Raw genomic sequence first — 14,640 nt, 5'->3', positions numbered from 1 at the left:
ATTACCAGTGGAAAGCCGTGAAATGACCAGCAAACTGATAATATTTACAACTCCGGGCACTTTAGGGAGCGTTTTCACTTGAATTTGCTTTCAAATATTAGGAATTCTTGTTTATACAGCTCAAAATTTGTGTAGAAAGCCTGTAAGTGAGGACTGTACTGCTTATGTTTACAATTGAGGCCGTATTACTCTGGCGACTTTTGTATGACTCTGTTAAAATCCTGACGGTTCCAGTACATTTTTGTAAGAAAACTCTCTAGTTGTGGTAAAACTCTTAAAATACGTAATTAGAGTTTCCAGAAATGATTAAAAAGTTGGAAGAACCCCTTGAAATTAAAGTAAATTGATTCTTCCTACATTTCCTGCCGTTTGTAATCACAGACATTACCAGTGGAAAGCCGTGAAATGACCAGCAATCTGATAACATTTACAACTCCGGGCACTTTAGCGCGCGTTTTCACTTGAATTTGCTTTCAAATATTAGGAATTCTTGTTTATACAGCTCAAAATTTGTGTAGAAAGCCTGTAAGTGAGGACTGTACTGCTTATGTTTACAATTGAGGCCGCATTACTCTGGCGACTTTTGTATGACTCTGTTAAAATCCTGACGGTTCCAGTACATATTTGTAAGCAAACTCTCTGGTTGTCGTAAAACTCTTAAAATACGCAATTAGAGTTTCCAGAAATGATTAAAAACTTGGAAGAACCCCTTGAAATTAAAGTAAATTGATTCTTCCTACATTTCCTGCCGTTTGTAATCACAGACATTACCAGTGGAAAGCCTTGAAAAGACCAGCAAACTGATAATATTTACAACTCCGGGCACTTTAGGGAGCGTTTTCACTTGAATTTGCTTTCAAATATTAGGAATTCTTGTTTATACAGCTCAAAATTTGTGTAGAAAGCCTGTAAGTGAGGACTGTACTGCTTATGTTTACAATTGAGGCCGTATTACTCTGGCGACTTTTGTATGACTCTGTTAAAATCCTGACGGTTCCAGTACATTTTTGTAAGAAAACACTCTAGTTGTGGTAAAACTCTTAAAATACGTAATTAGAGTTTCCAGAAATGATTAAAAAGTTGGAAGAACCCCTTGAAATTAAAGTAAATTGATTCTTCCTACATTTCCTGCCGTTTGTAATCACAGACATTACCAGTGGAAAGCCGTGAAATGACCAGCAAACTGATAACATTTACAACTCCGGGCACTTTAGGGAGCGTTTTCACTTGAATTTGCTTTCAAATATTAGGAATTCTTGTTTATACAGCTCAAAATTTGTGTAGAAAGCTTGTAAGTGAGGACTGTACTGCTTATGTTTACAATTGAGGCCGTATTACTCTGGCGACTTTTGTATGACTCTGTTAAAATCCTGACGGTTCCAGTACATATTTGTAAGAAAACCCTCTAGTTGTGGTAAAACTCTTAAAATACGCAATTAGAGTTTCCAGAAATGATTAAAAACTTGGAAGAACCCCTTGAAATTAAAGTAAATTGATTCTTCCTACATTTCCTGCCGTTTGTAATCACAGACATTACCAGTGCAAAACCGTGAAATGACCAGCAAACTGATAACATTTACAACTCCGGGCACTTTAGGGAGCGTTTTCACTTGAATTTGCTTTCAAATATTAGGAATTCTTGTTTATACAGCTCAAAATTTGTGTAGAAAGCCTGTAAGTGAGGACTGTACTGCTTATGTTTACAATTGAGGCCGCATTACTCTGGCGACTTTTGTATGACTGTTAAAATCCTGACGGTTCCAGTACATATTTGTAAGAAAACTATCTAGTTGTGGTAAAACTCTTAAAATACGCAATTAGAGTTCCCAGAAATGATTAAAAACTTGGAAGAACGCCTTGAAATTAAAGTAAATAGATTCTTCCTACATTTCCTGCCGTTTGTAATCACAGACATTACCAGTGTAAAGCCGTGAAATGACCAGCAAACTGATAACATTTACAACTCCGGGCACTTTAGCGAGCGTTTTCACTTGAATTTGCTTTCAAATATTAGGAATTCTTGTTTATACAGCTCAAAATTTGTGTAGAAAGCCTGTAAGTGAGGACTGTACTGCTTATGTTTACAATTGAGGCCGCATTACTCTGGCGACTTTTGTATGACTCTGTTAAAATCCTGACGGTTCCAGTACATATTTGTAAGAAAACTCTCTAGTTGTGGTAAAACTCTTAAAATACGCAATTAGAGTTTCCAGAAATGATTAAATCTTGGAAGAATCCCTTGAAATTAAAGTAAATTGATTCTTCCTACATTTCCTGCCGTTTGTAATCACAGACATTACCAGTGGAAAGCCGTGAAATGACCAGCAAACTGATAATATTTACAACTCCGGGCACTTTAGCGAGCGTTTTCACTTGAATTTGCTTTCAAATATTAGGAATTCTTGTTCATACAGCTCAAAATTTGTGTAGAAAGCCTGTAAGTGAGGACTGTACTGCTTATGTTTACAATTGAGGCCGCATTACTCTGGCGACTTTTGTATGACTCTGTTAAAATCCTGACGGTTCCAGTACATATTTGTAAGAAAACTCTCTAGTTGTGGTAAAACTCTTAAAATACGCAATTAGAGTTTCCAGAAATGATTAAAAAGTTGGAAGAACCCCTTGAAATTAAAGTAAATTGATTCTTCCTACATTTCCTGCCGTTTGTAATCACAGACATTACCAGTGGAAAGCCGTGAAATGACCAGCAAACTGATAACATTTACAACTCCGGGCACTTTAGCGCGCGTTTTCACTTGAATTTGCTTTCAAATATTAGGAATTCTTGTTTATACAGCTCAAAATTTGTGTAGAAAGCCTGTAAGTGAGGACTGTACTGCTTATGTTTACAATTGAGGCCGCATTACTCTGGCGACTTTTGTATGACTCTGTAAAAATCCTGACGGTTCCAGTACATATTTGTAAGCAAACTCTCTGGTTGTGGTAAAACTCTTAAAATACGCAATTAGAGTTTCCAGAAATGATTAAAAACTTGGAAGAACCCCTTGAAATTAAAGTAAATTGATTCTTCCTACATTTCCTGCCGTTTGTAATCACAGACATTACCAGTGGAAAGCCTTGAAAAGACCAGCAAACTGATAATATTTACAACTCCGGGCACTTTAGGGAGCGTTTTCACTTGAAATTGCTTTCAAATATTAGGAATTCTTGTTTATACAGCTCAAAATTTGTGTAGAAAGCCTGTAAGTGAGGACTGTACTGCTTATGTTTACAATTGAGGCCGTATTACTCTGGCGACTTTTGTATGACTCTGTTAAAATCCTGACGGTTCCAGTACATTTTTGTAAGAAAACACTCTAGTTGTAGTAAAACTCTTAAAATACGTAATTAGAGTTTCCAGAAATGATTAAAAAGTTGGAAGAACCCCTTGAAATTAAAGTAAATTGATTCTTCCTACATTTCCTGCCGTTTGTAATCACAGACATTACCAGTGGAAAGCCGTGAAATGACCAGCAAACTGATAACATTTACAACTCCGGGCACTTTAGGGAGCGTTTTCACTTGAATTTGCTTTCAAATATTAGGAATTCTTGTTTATACAGCTCAAAATTTGTGTAGAAAGCTTGTAAGTGAGGACTGTACTGCTTATGTTTACAATTGAGGCCGTATTACTCTGGCGACTTTTGTATGACTCTGTTAAAATCCTGACGGTTCCAGTACATATTTGTAAGAAAACTCTCTAGTTGTGGTAAAACTCTTAAAATACGCAATTAGAGTTTCCAGAAATGATTAAAAACTTGGAAGAACCCCTTGAAATTAAAGTAAATTGATTCTTCCTACATTTCCTGCCGTTTGTAATCACAGACATTACCAGTGCAAAACCGTGAAATGACCAGCAAACTGATAACATTTACAACTCCGGGCACTTTAGGGAGCGTTTTCACTTGAATTTGCTTTCAAATATTAGGAATTCTTGTTTATACAGCTCAAAATTTGTGTAGAAAGCCTGTAAGTGAGGACTGTACTGCTTATGTTTACAATTGAGGCCGCATTACTCTGGCGACTTTTGTATGACTCTGTTAAAATCCTGACAGTTCCAGTACATATTTGTAAGAAAACTCTCTAGTTGTGGTAAAACTCTTAAAATACGCAATTAGAGTTGCCAGAAATGATTGAAAAGTTGGAAGAACCCCTTGAAATTAAAGTAAATTGATTCTTCCTACATTTCCTGCCGTTTGTAATCACAGACATTACCAGTGCAAAACCGTGAAATGACCAGCAAACTGATAACATTTACAACTCCGGGGACTTTAGCGCGCGTTTTCACTTGAATTTGCTTTCAAATATTAGGAATTCTTGTTTATACAGCTCAAAATTTGTGTAGAAAGCCTGTAAGTGAGGACTGTACTGCTTATGTTTACAATTGAGGCCGCATTACTCTGGCGACTTTTGTACGACTCTGTTAAAATCCTGACGGTTCCAGTACATATTTGTAAGAAAACTCTCTAGTTGTGGTAAAACTCTTAAAATACGCAATTAGAGTTTCCAGAAATGATTAAAAACTTGGAAGAACCCCTTGAAATTAAAGTAAATTGATTCTTCCTACATTTCCTGCCATTTGTAATCACAGACATTACCAGTGGAAAGCCGTGAAATGACCAGCAAACTGATAACATTTACAACTCCGGGCACTTTAGCGAGCGTTTTCACTTGAATTTGCTTTCAAATATTAGGAATTCTGGTTTATACAGCTCAAAATTTGTGTAGAAAGCCTGTAAGTGAGGACTGTACTGCTTATGTTTACAATTGAGGCCGTATTACTCTGGCGACTTTTGTATGACTCTGTTAAAATCCTGACGGTTCCAGTACATATTTGTAAGAAAACTCTCTAGTTGTGGTAAAACTCTTAAAATACCCAATTAGAGTTTCCAGAAATGATTAAAAAGTTGGATGAACCCCTTGAAATTAAAGTAAATTGATTCTTCCTACATTTCCTGCCGTTTGTAATCACAGACATTACCAGTGGAAAGCCGTGAAATGACCAGCAAACTGATAATATTTACAACTCCGGGCACTTTAGGGAGCGTTTTCACTTGAATTTGCTTTCAAATATTAGGAATTCTTGTTTATACAGCTCAAAATTTGTGTAGAAAGCCTGTAAGTGAGGACTGTACTGCTTATGTTTACAATTGAGGCCGTATTACTCTGGCGACTTTTGTATGACTCTGTTAAAATCCTGACGGTTCCAGTACATTTTTGTAAGAAAACTCTCTAGTTGTGGTAAAACTCTTAAAATACGTAATTAGAGTTTCCAGAAATGATTAAAAAGTTGGAAGAACCCCTTGAAATTAAAGTAAATTGATTCTTCCTACATTTCCTGCCGTTTGTAATCACAGACATTACCAGTGGAAAGCCGTGAAATGACCAGCAAACTGATAACATTTACAACTCCGGGCACTTTAGCGCGCGTTTTCACTTGAATTTGCTTTCAAATATTAGGAATTCTTGTTTATACAGCTCAAAATTTGTGTAGAAAGCCTGTAAGTGAGGACTGTACTGCTTATGTTTACAATTGAGGCAGTATTACTCTGGCGACTTTTGTATGACTCTGTTAAAATCCTGACCGTTCCAGTACATATTTGTAAGAAAACTCTCTAGTTGTGGTAAAACTCTTAAAATACGCAATTAGAGTTTCCAGAAATGATTAAAAACTTGGAAGAACCCCTTGAAATTAAAGTAAATTGATTCTTCCTACATTTCCTGCCGTTTGTAATCACAGACATTACCAGTGGAAAGCCGTGAAATGACCAGCAAACTGATAATATTTACAACTCGGGGCACTTTAGAGAGCGTTTTCACTTGAATTTGCTTTCAAATATTAGGAATTCTTGTCTATACAGCTCAAAATTTGTGTAGAAAGCCTGTAAGTGAGGACTGTACTGCTTATGTTTACAATTGAGGCGGTATTACTCTGGCGATTTTTGTATGACTCTGTTAAAATCCTGACGGTTCCAGTACATATTTGTAAGAAAACTCTCTAGTTGTGGTAAAACTCTTAAAATACGCAATTAGAGTTTCCAGAAATGATTAAATCTTGGAAGAATCCCTTGAAATTAAAGTAAATTGATTCTTCCTACATTTCCTGCCGTTTGTAATCACAGACATTACCAGTGGAAAGCCGTGAAATGACCAGCAAACTGATAATATTTACAACTCCGGGCACTTTAGCGAGCGTTTTCACTTGAATTTGCTTTCAAATATTAGGAATTCTTGTTCATACAGCTCAAAATTTGTGTAGAAAGCCTGTAAGTGAGGACTGTACTGCTTATGTTTACAATTGAGGCCGCATTACTCTGGCGACTTTTGTATGACTCTGTTAAAATCCTGACGGTTCCAGTACATATTTGTAAGCAAACTCTCTGGTTGTGGTAAAACTCTTAAAATACGCAATTAGAGTTTCCAGAAATGATTAAAAACTTGGAAGAACCCCTTGAAATTAAAGTAAATTGATTCTTCCTACATTTCCTGCCGTTTGTAATCACAGACATTACCAGTGGAAAGCCTTGAAAAGACCAGCAAACTGATAATATTTACAACTCCGGGCACTTTAGGGAGCGTTTTCACTTGAATTTGCTTTCAAATATTAGGAATTCTTGTTTATACAGCTCAAAATTTGTGTAGAAAGCCTGTAAGTGAGGACTGTACTGCTTATGTTTACAATTGAGGCCGTATTACTCTGGCGACTTTTGTATGACTCTGTTAAAATCCTGACGGTTCCAGTACATTTTTGTAAGAAAACACTCTGGTTGTGGTAAAACTCTTAAAATACGCAATTAGAGTTTCCAGAAATGATTAAAAAGTTGGAAGAACCCCTTGAAATTAAAGTAAATTGATTCTTCCTACATTTCCTGCCGTTTGTAATCACAGACATTACCAGTGCAAAACCGTGAAATGACCAGCAAACTGATAACATTTAAAACTCCGGGCACTTTAGGGAGCGTTTTCACTTGAATTTGCTTTCAAATATTAGGAATTCTTGTTTATACAGCTCAAAATTTGTGTAGAAAGCCTGTAAGTGAGGACTGTACTGCTTATGTTTACAATTGAGGCCGCATTACTCTGGCGACTTTTGTATGACTCTGTTAAAATCCTGACAGTTCCAGTACATATTTGTAAGAAAACTCTCTAGTTGTGGTAAAACTCTTAAAATACGCAATTAGAGTTGCCAGAAATGATTGAAAAGTTGGAAGAACCCCTTGAAATTAAAGTAAATTGATTCTTCCTACATTTCCTGCCGTTTGTAATCACAGACATTACCAGTGCAAAACCGTGAAATGACCAGCAAACTGATAACATTTACAACTCCGGGCACTTTAGCGCGCGTTTTCACTTGAATTTGCTTTCAAATATTAGGAATTCTTGTTTATACAGCTCAAAATTTGTGTAGAAAGCTTGTAAGTGAGGACTGTACTGCTTATGTTTACAATTGAGGCCGTATTACTCTGGCGACTTTTGTATGACTCTGTTAAAATCCTGACGGTTCCAGTACATATTTGTAAGAAAACTCTCTAGTTGTGGTAAAACTCTTAAAATACGCAATTAGAGTTTCCAGAAATGATTAAAAACTTGGAAGAACCCCTTGAAATTAAAGTAAATTGATTCTTCCTACATTTCCTGCCGTTTGTAATCACAGACATTACCAGTGCAAAACCGTGAAATGACCAGCAAACTGATAACATTTACAACTCCGGGCACTTTAGGGAGCGTTTTCACTTGAATTTGCTTTCAAATATTAGGAATTCTTGTTTATACAGCTCAAAATTTGTGTAGAAAGCCTGTAAGTGAGGACTGTACTGCTTATGTTTACAATTGAGGCCGCATTACTCTGGCGACTTTTGTATGACTCTGTTAAAATCCTGACAGTTCCAGTACATATTTGTAAGAAAACTCTCTAGTTGTGGTAAAACTCTTAAAATACGCAATTAGAGTTGCCAGAAATGATTGAAAAGTTGGAAGAACCCCTTGAAATTAAAGTAAATTGATTCTTCCTACATTTCCTGCCGTTTGTAATCACAGACATTACCAGTGCAAAACCGTGAAATGACCAGCAAACTGATAACATTTACAACTCCGGGCACTTTAGCGCGCGTTTTCACTTGAATTTGCTTTCAAATATTAGGAATTCTTGTTTATACAGCTCAAAATTTGTGTAGAAAGCCTGTAAGTGAGGACTGTACTGCTTATGTTTACAATTGAGGCCGCATTACTCTGGCGACTTTTGTACGACTCTGTTAAAATCCTGACGGTTCCAGTACATATTTGTAAGAAAACTCTCTAGTTGTGGTAAAACTCTTAAAATACGCAATTAGAGTTTCCAGAAATGATTAAAAACTTGGAAGAACCCCTTGAAATTAAAGTAAATTGATTCTTCCTACATTTCCTGCCATTTGTAATCACAGACATTACCAGTGGAAAGCCGTGAAATGACCAGCAAACTGATAATATTTACAACTCGGGGCACTTTAGGGAGCGTTTTCACTTGAATTTGCTTTCAAATATTAGGAATTCTTGTTTATACAGCTCAAAATTTGTGTAGAAAGCCTGTAAGTGAGGACTGTACTGCTTATGTTTACAATTGAGGCCGTATTACTCTGGCGACTTTTGTATGACTCTGTTAAAATCCTGACGGTTCCAGTACATATTTGTAAGAAAACTCTCTAGTTGTGGTAAAACTCTTAAAATACCCAATTAGAGTTTCCAGAAATGATTAAAAAGTTGGATGAACCCCTTGAAATTAAAGTAAATTGATTCTTCCTACATTTCCTGCCGTTTGTAATCACAGACATTACCAGTGGAAAGCCGTGAAATGACCAGCAAACTGATAATATTTACAACTCCGGGCACTTTAGGGAGCGTTTTCACTTGAATTTGCTTTCAAATATTAGGAATTCTTGTTTATACAGCTCAAAATTTGTGTAGAAAGCCTGTAAGTGAGGACTGTACTGCTTATGTTTACAATTGAGGCCGTATTACTCTGGCGACTTTTGTATGACTCTGTTAAAATCCTGACGGTTCCAGTACATTTTTGTAAGAAAACTCTCTAGTTGTGGTAAAACTCTTAAAATACGTAATTAGAGTTTCCAGAAATGATTAAAAAGTTGGAAGAACCCCTGGAAATTAAAGTAAATTGATTCTTCCTACATTTCCTGCCGTTTGTAATCACAGACATTACCAGTGGAAAGCCGTGAAATGACCAGCAAACTGATAACATTTACAACTCCGGGCACTTTAGCGCGCGTTTTCACTTGAATTTGCTTTCAAATATTAGGAATTCTTGTTTATACAGCTCAAAATTTGTGTAGAAAGCCTGTAAGTGAGGACTGTACTGCTTATGTTTACAATTGAGGCAGTATTACTCTGGCGACTTTTGTATGACTCTGTTAAAATCCTGACCGTTCCAGTACATATTTGTAAGAAAACTCTCTAGTTGTGGTAAAACTCTTAAAATACGCAATTAGAGTTTCCAGAAATGATTAAAAACTTGGAAGAACCCCTTGAAATTAAAGTAAATTGATTCTTCCTACATTTCCTGCCGTTTGTAATCACAGACATTACCAGTGGAAAGCCGTGAAATGACCAGCAAACTGATAATATTTACAACTCGGGGCACTTTAGAGAGCGTTTTCACTTGAATTTGCTTTCAAATATTAGGAATTCTTGTTTATACAGCTCAAAATTTGTGTAGAAAGCCTGTAAGTGAGGACTGTACTGCTTATGTTTACAATTGAGGCGGTATTACTCTGGCGACTTTTGTATGACTCTGTTAAAATCCTGACGGTTCCAGTACATTTTTGTAAGAAAATTCTCTAGTTGTGGTAAAACTCTTAAAATACGTAATTAGAGTTTCCAGAAATGATTAAAAAGTTGGAAGAACCCCTTGAAATTAAAGTAAATTGATTCTTCCTACATTTCCTGCCGTTTGTAATCACAGACATTACCAGTGCAAAACCGTGAAATGACCAGCAAACTGATAACATTTACAACTCCGGGCACTTTAGCGCGCGTTTTCACTTGAATTTGCTTTCAAATATTAGGAATTCTTGTTTATACAGCTCAAAATTTGTGTAGAAAGCCTGTAAGTGAGGACTGTACTGCTTATGTTTACAATTGAGGCCGCATTACTCTGGCGACTTTTGTACGACTCTGTTAAAATCCTGACGGTTCCAGTACATATTTGTAAGCAAACTCTCTGGTTGTGGTAAAACTCTTAAAATACGCAATTAGAGTTTCCAGAAATGATTAAAAACTTGGAAGAACCCCTTGAAATTAAAGTAAATTGATTCTTCCTACATTTCCTGCCGTTTGTAATCACAGACATTACCAGTGGAAAGCCTTGAAAAGACCAGCAAACTGATAATATTTACAACTCCGGGCACTTTAGGGAGCGTTTTCACTTGAATTTGCTTTCAAATATTAGGAATTCTTGTTTATACAGCTCAAAATTTGTGTAGAAAGCTTGTAAGTGAGGACTGTACTGCTTATGTTTACAATTGAGGCCGTATTACTCTGGCGACTTTTGTATGACTCTGTTAAAATCCTGACGGTTCCAGTACATTTTTGTAAGAAAACACTCTAGTTGTAGTAAAACTCTTAAAATACGTAATTAAAGTTTCCAGAAATGATTAAAAAGTTGGAAGAACCCCTTGAAATTAAAGTAAATTGATTCTTCCTACATTTCCTGCCGTTTGTAATCACAGACATTACCAGTGGAAAGCCGTGAAATGACCAGCAAACTGATAACATTTACAACTCCGGGCACTTTAGGGAGCGTTTTCACTTGAATTTGCTTTCAAATATTAGGAATTCTTGTTTATACAGCTCAAAATTTGTGTAGAAAGCTTGTAAGTGAGGACTGTACTGCTTATGTTTACAATTGAGGCCGTATTACTCTGGCGACTTTTGTATGACTCTGTTAAAATCCTGACGGTTCCAGTACATATTTGTAAGAAAACTCTCTAGTTGTGGTAAAACTCTTAAAATACGCAATTAGAGTTTCCAGAAATGATTAAAAACTTGGAAGAACCCCTTGAAATTAAAGTAAATTGATTCTTCCTACATTTCCTGCCGTTTGTAATCACAGACATTACCAGTGCAAAACCGTGAAATGACCAGCAAACTGATAACATTTACAACTCCGGGCACTTTAGGGAGCGTTTTCACTTGAATTTGCTTTCAAATATTAGGAATTCTTGTTTATACAGCTCAAAATTTGTGTAGAAAGCCTGTAAGTGAGGACTGTACTGCTTATGTTTACAATTGAGGCCGCATTACTCTGGCGACTTTTGTATGACTCTGTTAAAATCCTGACAGTTCCAGTACATATTTGTAAGAAAACTCTCTAGTTGTGGTAAAACTCTTAAAATACGCAATTAGAGTTGCCAGAAATGATTGAAAAGTTGGAAGAACCCCTTGAAATTAAAGTAAATTGATTCTTCCTACATTTCCTGCCGTTTGTAATCACAGACATTACCAGTGCAAAACCGTGAAATGACCAGCAAACTGATAACATTTACAACTCCGGGCACTTTAGCGAGCGTTTTCACTTGAATTTGCTTTCAAATATTAGGAATTCTTGTTTATACAGCTCAAAATTTGTGTAGAAAGCCTGTAAGTGAGGACTGTACTGCTTATGTTTACAATTGAGGCCGCATTACTCTGGCGACTTTTGTACGACTCTGTTAAAATCCTGACGGTTCCAGTACATATTTGTAAGAAAACTCTCTAGTTGTGGTAAAACTCTTAAAATACGCAATTAGAGTTTCCAGAAATGATTAAAAACTTGGAAGAACCCCTTGAAATTAAAGTAAATTGATTCTTCCTACATTTCCTGCCATTTGTAATCACAGACATTACCAGTGGAAAGCCGTGAAATGACCAGCAAACTGATAATATTTACAACTCGGGGCACTTTAGGGAGCGTTTTCACTTGAATTTGCTTTCAAATATTAGGAATTCTTGTTTATACAGCTCAAAATTTGTGTAGAAAGCCTGTAAGTGAGGACTGTACTGCTTATGTTTACAATTGAGGCCGTATTACTCTGGCGACTTTTGTATGACTCTGTTAAAATCCTGACGGTTCCAGTACATATTTGTAAGAAAACTCTCTAGTTGTGGTAAAACTCTTAAAATACCCAATTAGAGTTTCCAGAAATGATTAAAAAGTTGGATGAACCCCTTGAAATTAAAGTAAATTGATTCTTCCTACATTTCCTGCCGTTTGTAATCACAGACATTACCAGTGGAAAGCCGTGAAATGACCAGCAAACTGATAATATTTACAACTCCGGGCACTTTAGGGAGCGTTTTCACTTGAATTTGCTTTCAAATATTAGGAATTCTTGTTTATACAGCTCAAAATTTGTGTAGAAAGCCTGTAAGTGAGGACTGTACTGCTTATGTTTACAATTGAGGCAGTATTACTCTGGCGACTTTTGTATGACTCTGTTAAAATCCTGACCGTTCCAGTACATATTTGTAAGAAAACTCTCTAGTTGTGGTAAAACTCTTAAAATACGCAATTAGAGTTTCCAGAAATGATTAAAAACTTGGAAGAACCCCTTGAAATTAAAGTAAATTGATTCTTCCTACATTTCCTGCCGTTTGTAATCACAGACATTACCAGTGGAAAGCCGTGAAATGACCAGCAAACTGATAATATTTACAACTCGGGGCACTTTAGAGAGCGTTTTCACTTGAATTTGCTTTCAAATATTAGGAATTCTTGTTTATACAGCTCAAAATTTGTGTAGAAAGCCTGTAAGTGAGGACTGTACTGCTTATGTTTACAATTGAGGCCGCATTACTCTGGCGACTTTTGTACGACTCTGTTAAAATCCTGACGGTTCCAGTACATATTTGTAAGAAAACTCTCTAGTTGTGGTAAAACTCTTAAAAAACGCAATTAGAGTTTCCAGAAATGATTAAAAAGTTGGAAGAACCCCTTGAAATTAAAGTAAATTGATTCTTCCTACATTTCCTGCCGTTTGTAATCACAGACATTACCAGTGGAAAGCCGTGAAATGACCAGCAAACTGATAACATTTACAACTCCGGGCACTTTAGCGCGCGTTTTCACTTGAATTTGCTTTCAAATATTAGGAATTCTTGTTTATACAGCTCAAAATTTGTGTAGAAAGCCTGTAAGTGAGGACTGTACTGCTTATGTTTACAATTGAGGCCGCATTACTCTGGCGACTTTTGTACGACTCTGTTAAAATCCTGACGGTTCCAGTACATATTTGTAAGAAAACTCTCTAGTTGTGGTAAAACTCTTAAAATACGCAATTAGAGTTTCCAGAAATGATTAAAAAGTTGGAAGAACCCCTTGAAATTAAAGTAAATTGATTCTTCCTACATTTCCTGCCGTTTGTAATCACAGACATTACCAGTGGAAAGCCGTGAAATGACCAGCAAACTGATAACATTTACAACTCCGGGCACTTTAGCGCGCGTTTTCACTTGAATTTGCTTTCAAATATTAGGAATTCTTGTTTATACAGCTCAAAATTTGTGTAGAAAGCCTGTAAGTGAGGACTGTACTGCTTATGTTTACAATTGAGGCCGCATTACTCTGGCGACTTTTGTACGACTCTGTTAAAATCCTGACGGTTCCAGTACATATTTGTAAGAAAACTCTCTAGTTGTGGTAAAACTCTTAAAATACGCAATTAGAGTTTCCAGAAATGATTAAAAACTTGGAAGAACCCCTTGAAATTAAAGTAAATTGATTCTTCCTACATTTCCTGCCATTTGTAATCACAGACATTACCAGTGGAAAGCCGTGAAATGACCAGCAAACTGATAATATTTACAACTCGGGGCACTTTAGGGAGCGTTTTCACTTGAATTTGCTTTCAAATATTAGGAATTCTTGTTTATACAGCTCAAAATTTGTGTAGAAAGCCTGTAAGTGAGGACTGTACTGCTTATGTTTACAATTGAGGCCGTATTACTCTGGCGACTTTTGTATGACTCTGTTAAAATCCTGACGGTTCCAGTACATATTTGTAAGAAAACTCTCTAGTTGTGGTAAAACTCTTAAAATACCCAATTAGAGTTTCCAGAAATGATTAAAAAGTTGGATGAACCCCTTGAAATTAAAGTAAATTGATTCTTCCTACATTTCCTGCCGTTTGTAATCACAGACATTACCAGTGGAAAGCCGTGAAATGACCAGCAAACTGATAATATTTACAACTCCGGGCACTTTAGGGAGCGTTTTCACTTGAATTTGCTTTCAAATATTAGGAATTCTTGTTTATACAGCTCAAAATTTGTGTAGAAAGCCTGTAAGTGAGGACTGTACTGCTTATGTTTACAATTGAGGCCGTATTACTCTGGCGACTTTTGTATGACTCTGTTAAAATCCTGACGGTTCCAGTACATTTTTGTAAGAAAACTCTCTAGTTGTGGTAAAACTCTTAAAATACGTAATTAGAGTTTCCAGAAATGATTAAAAAGTTGGAAGAACCCCTTGAAATTAAAGTAAATTGATTCTTCCTACATTTCCTGCCGTTTGTAATCACAGACATTACCAGTGGAAAGCCGTGAAATGACCAGCAAACTGATAACATTTACAACTCCGGGCACTTTAGCGCGCGTTTTCACTTGAATTTGCTT

The sequence above is a fragment of the Myotis nattereri genome, assembly GCF_964212035.1.
Source record: "Myotis nattereri genome assembly, chromosome: 14".
Lineage (NCBI taxonomy): Eukaryota > Metazoa > Chordata > Mammalia > Chiroptera > Vespertilionidae > Myotis > Myotis nattereri.
This window is presented reverse-complemented; position numbering follows the sequence as displayed.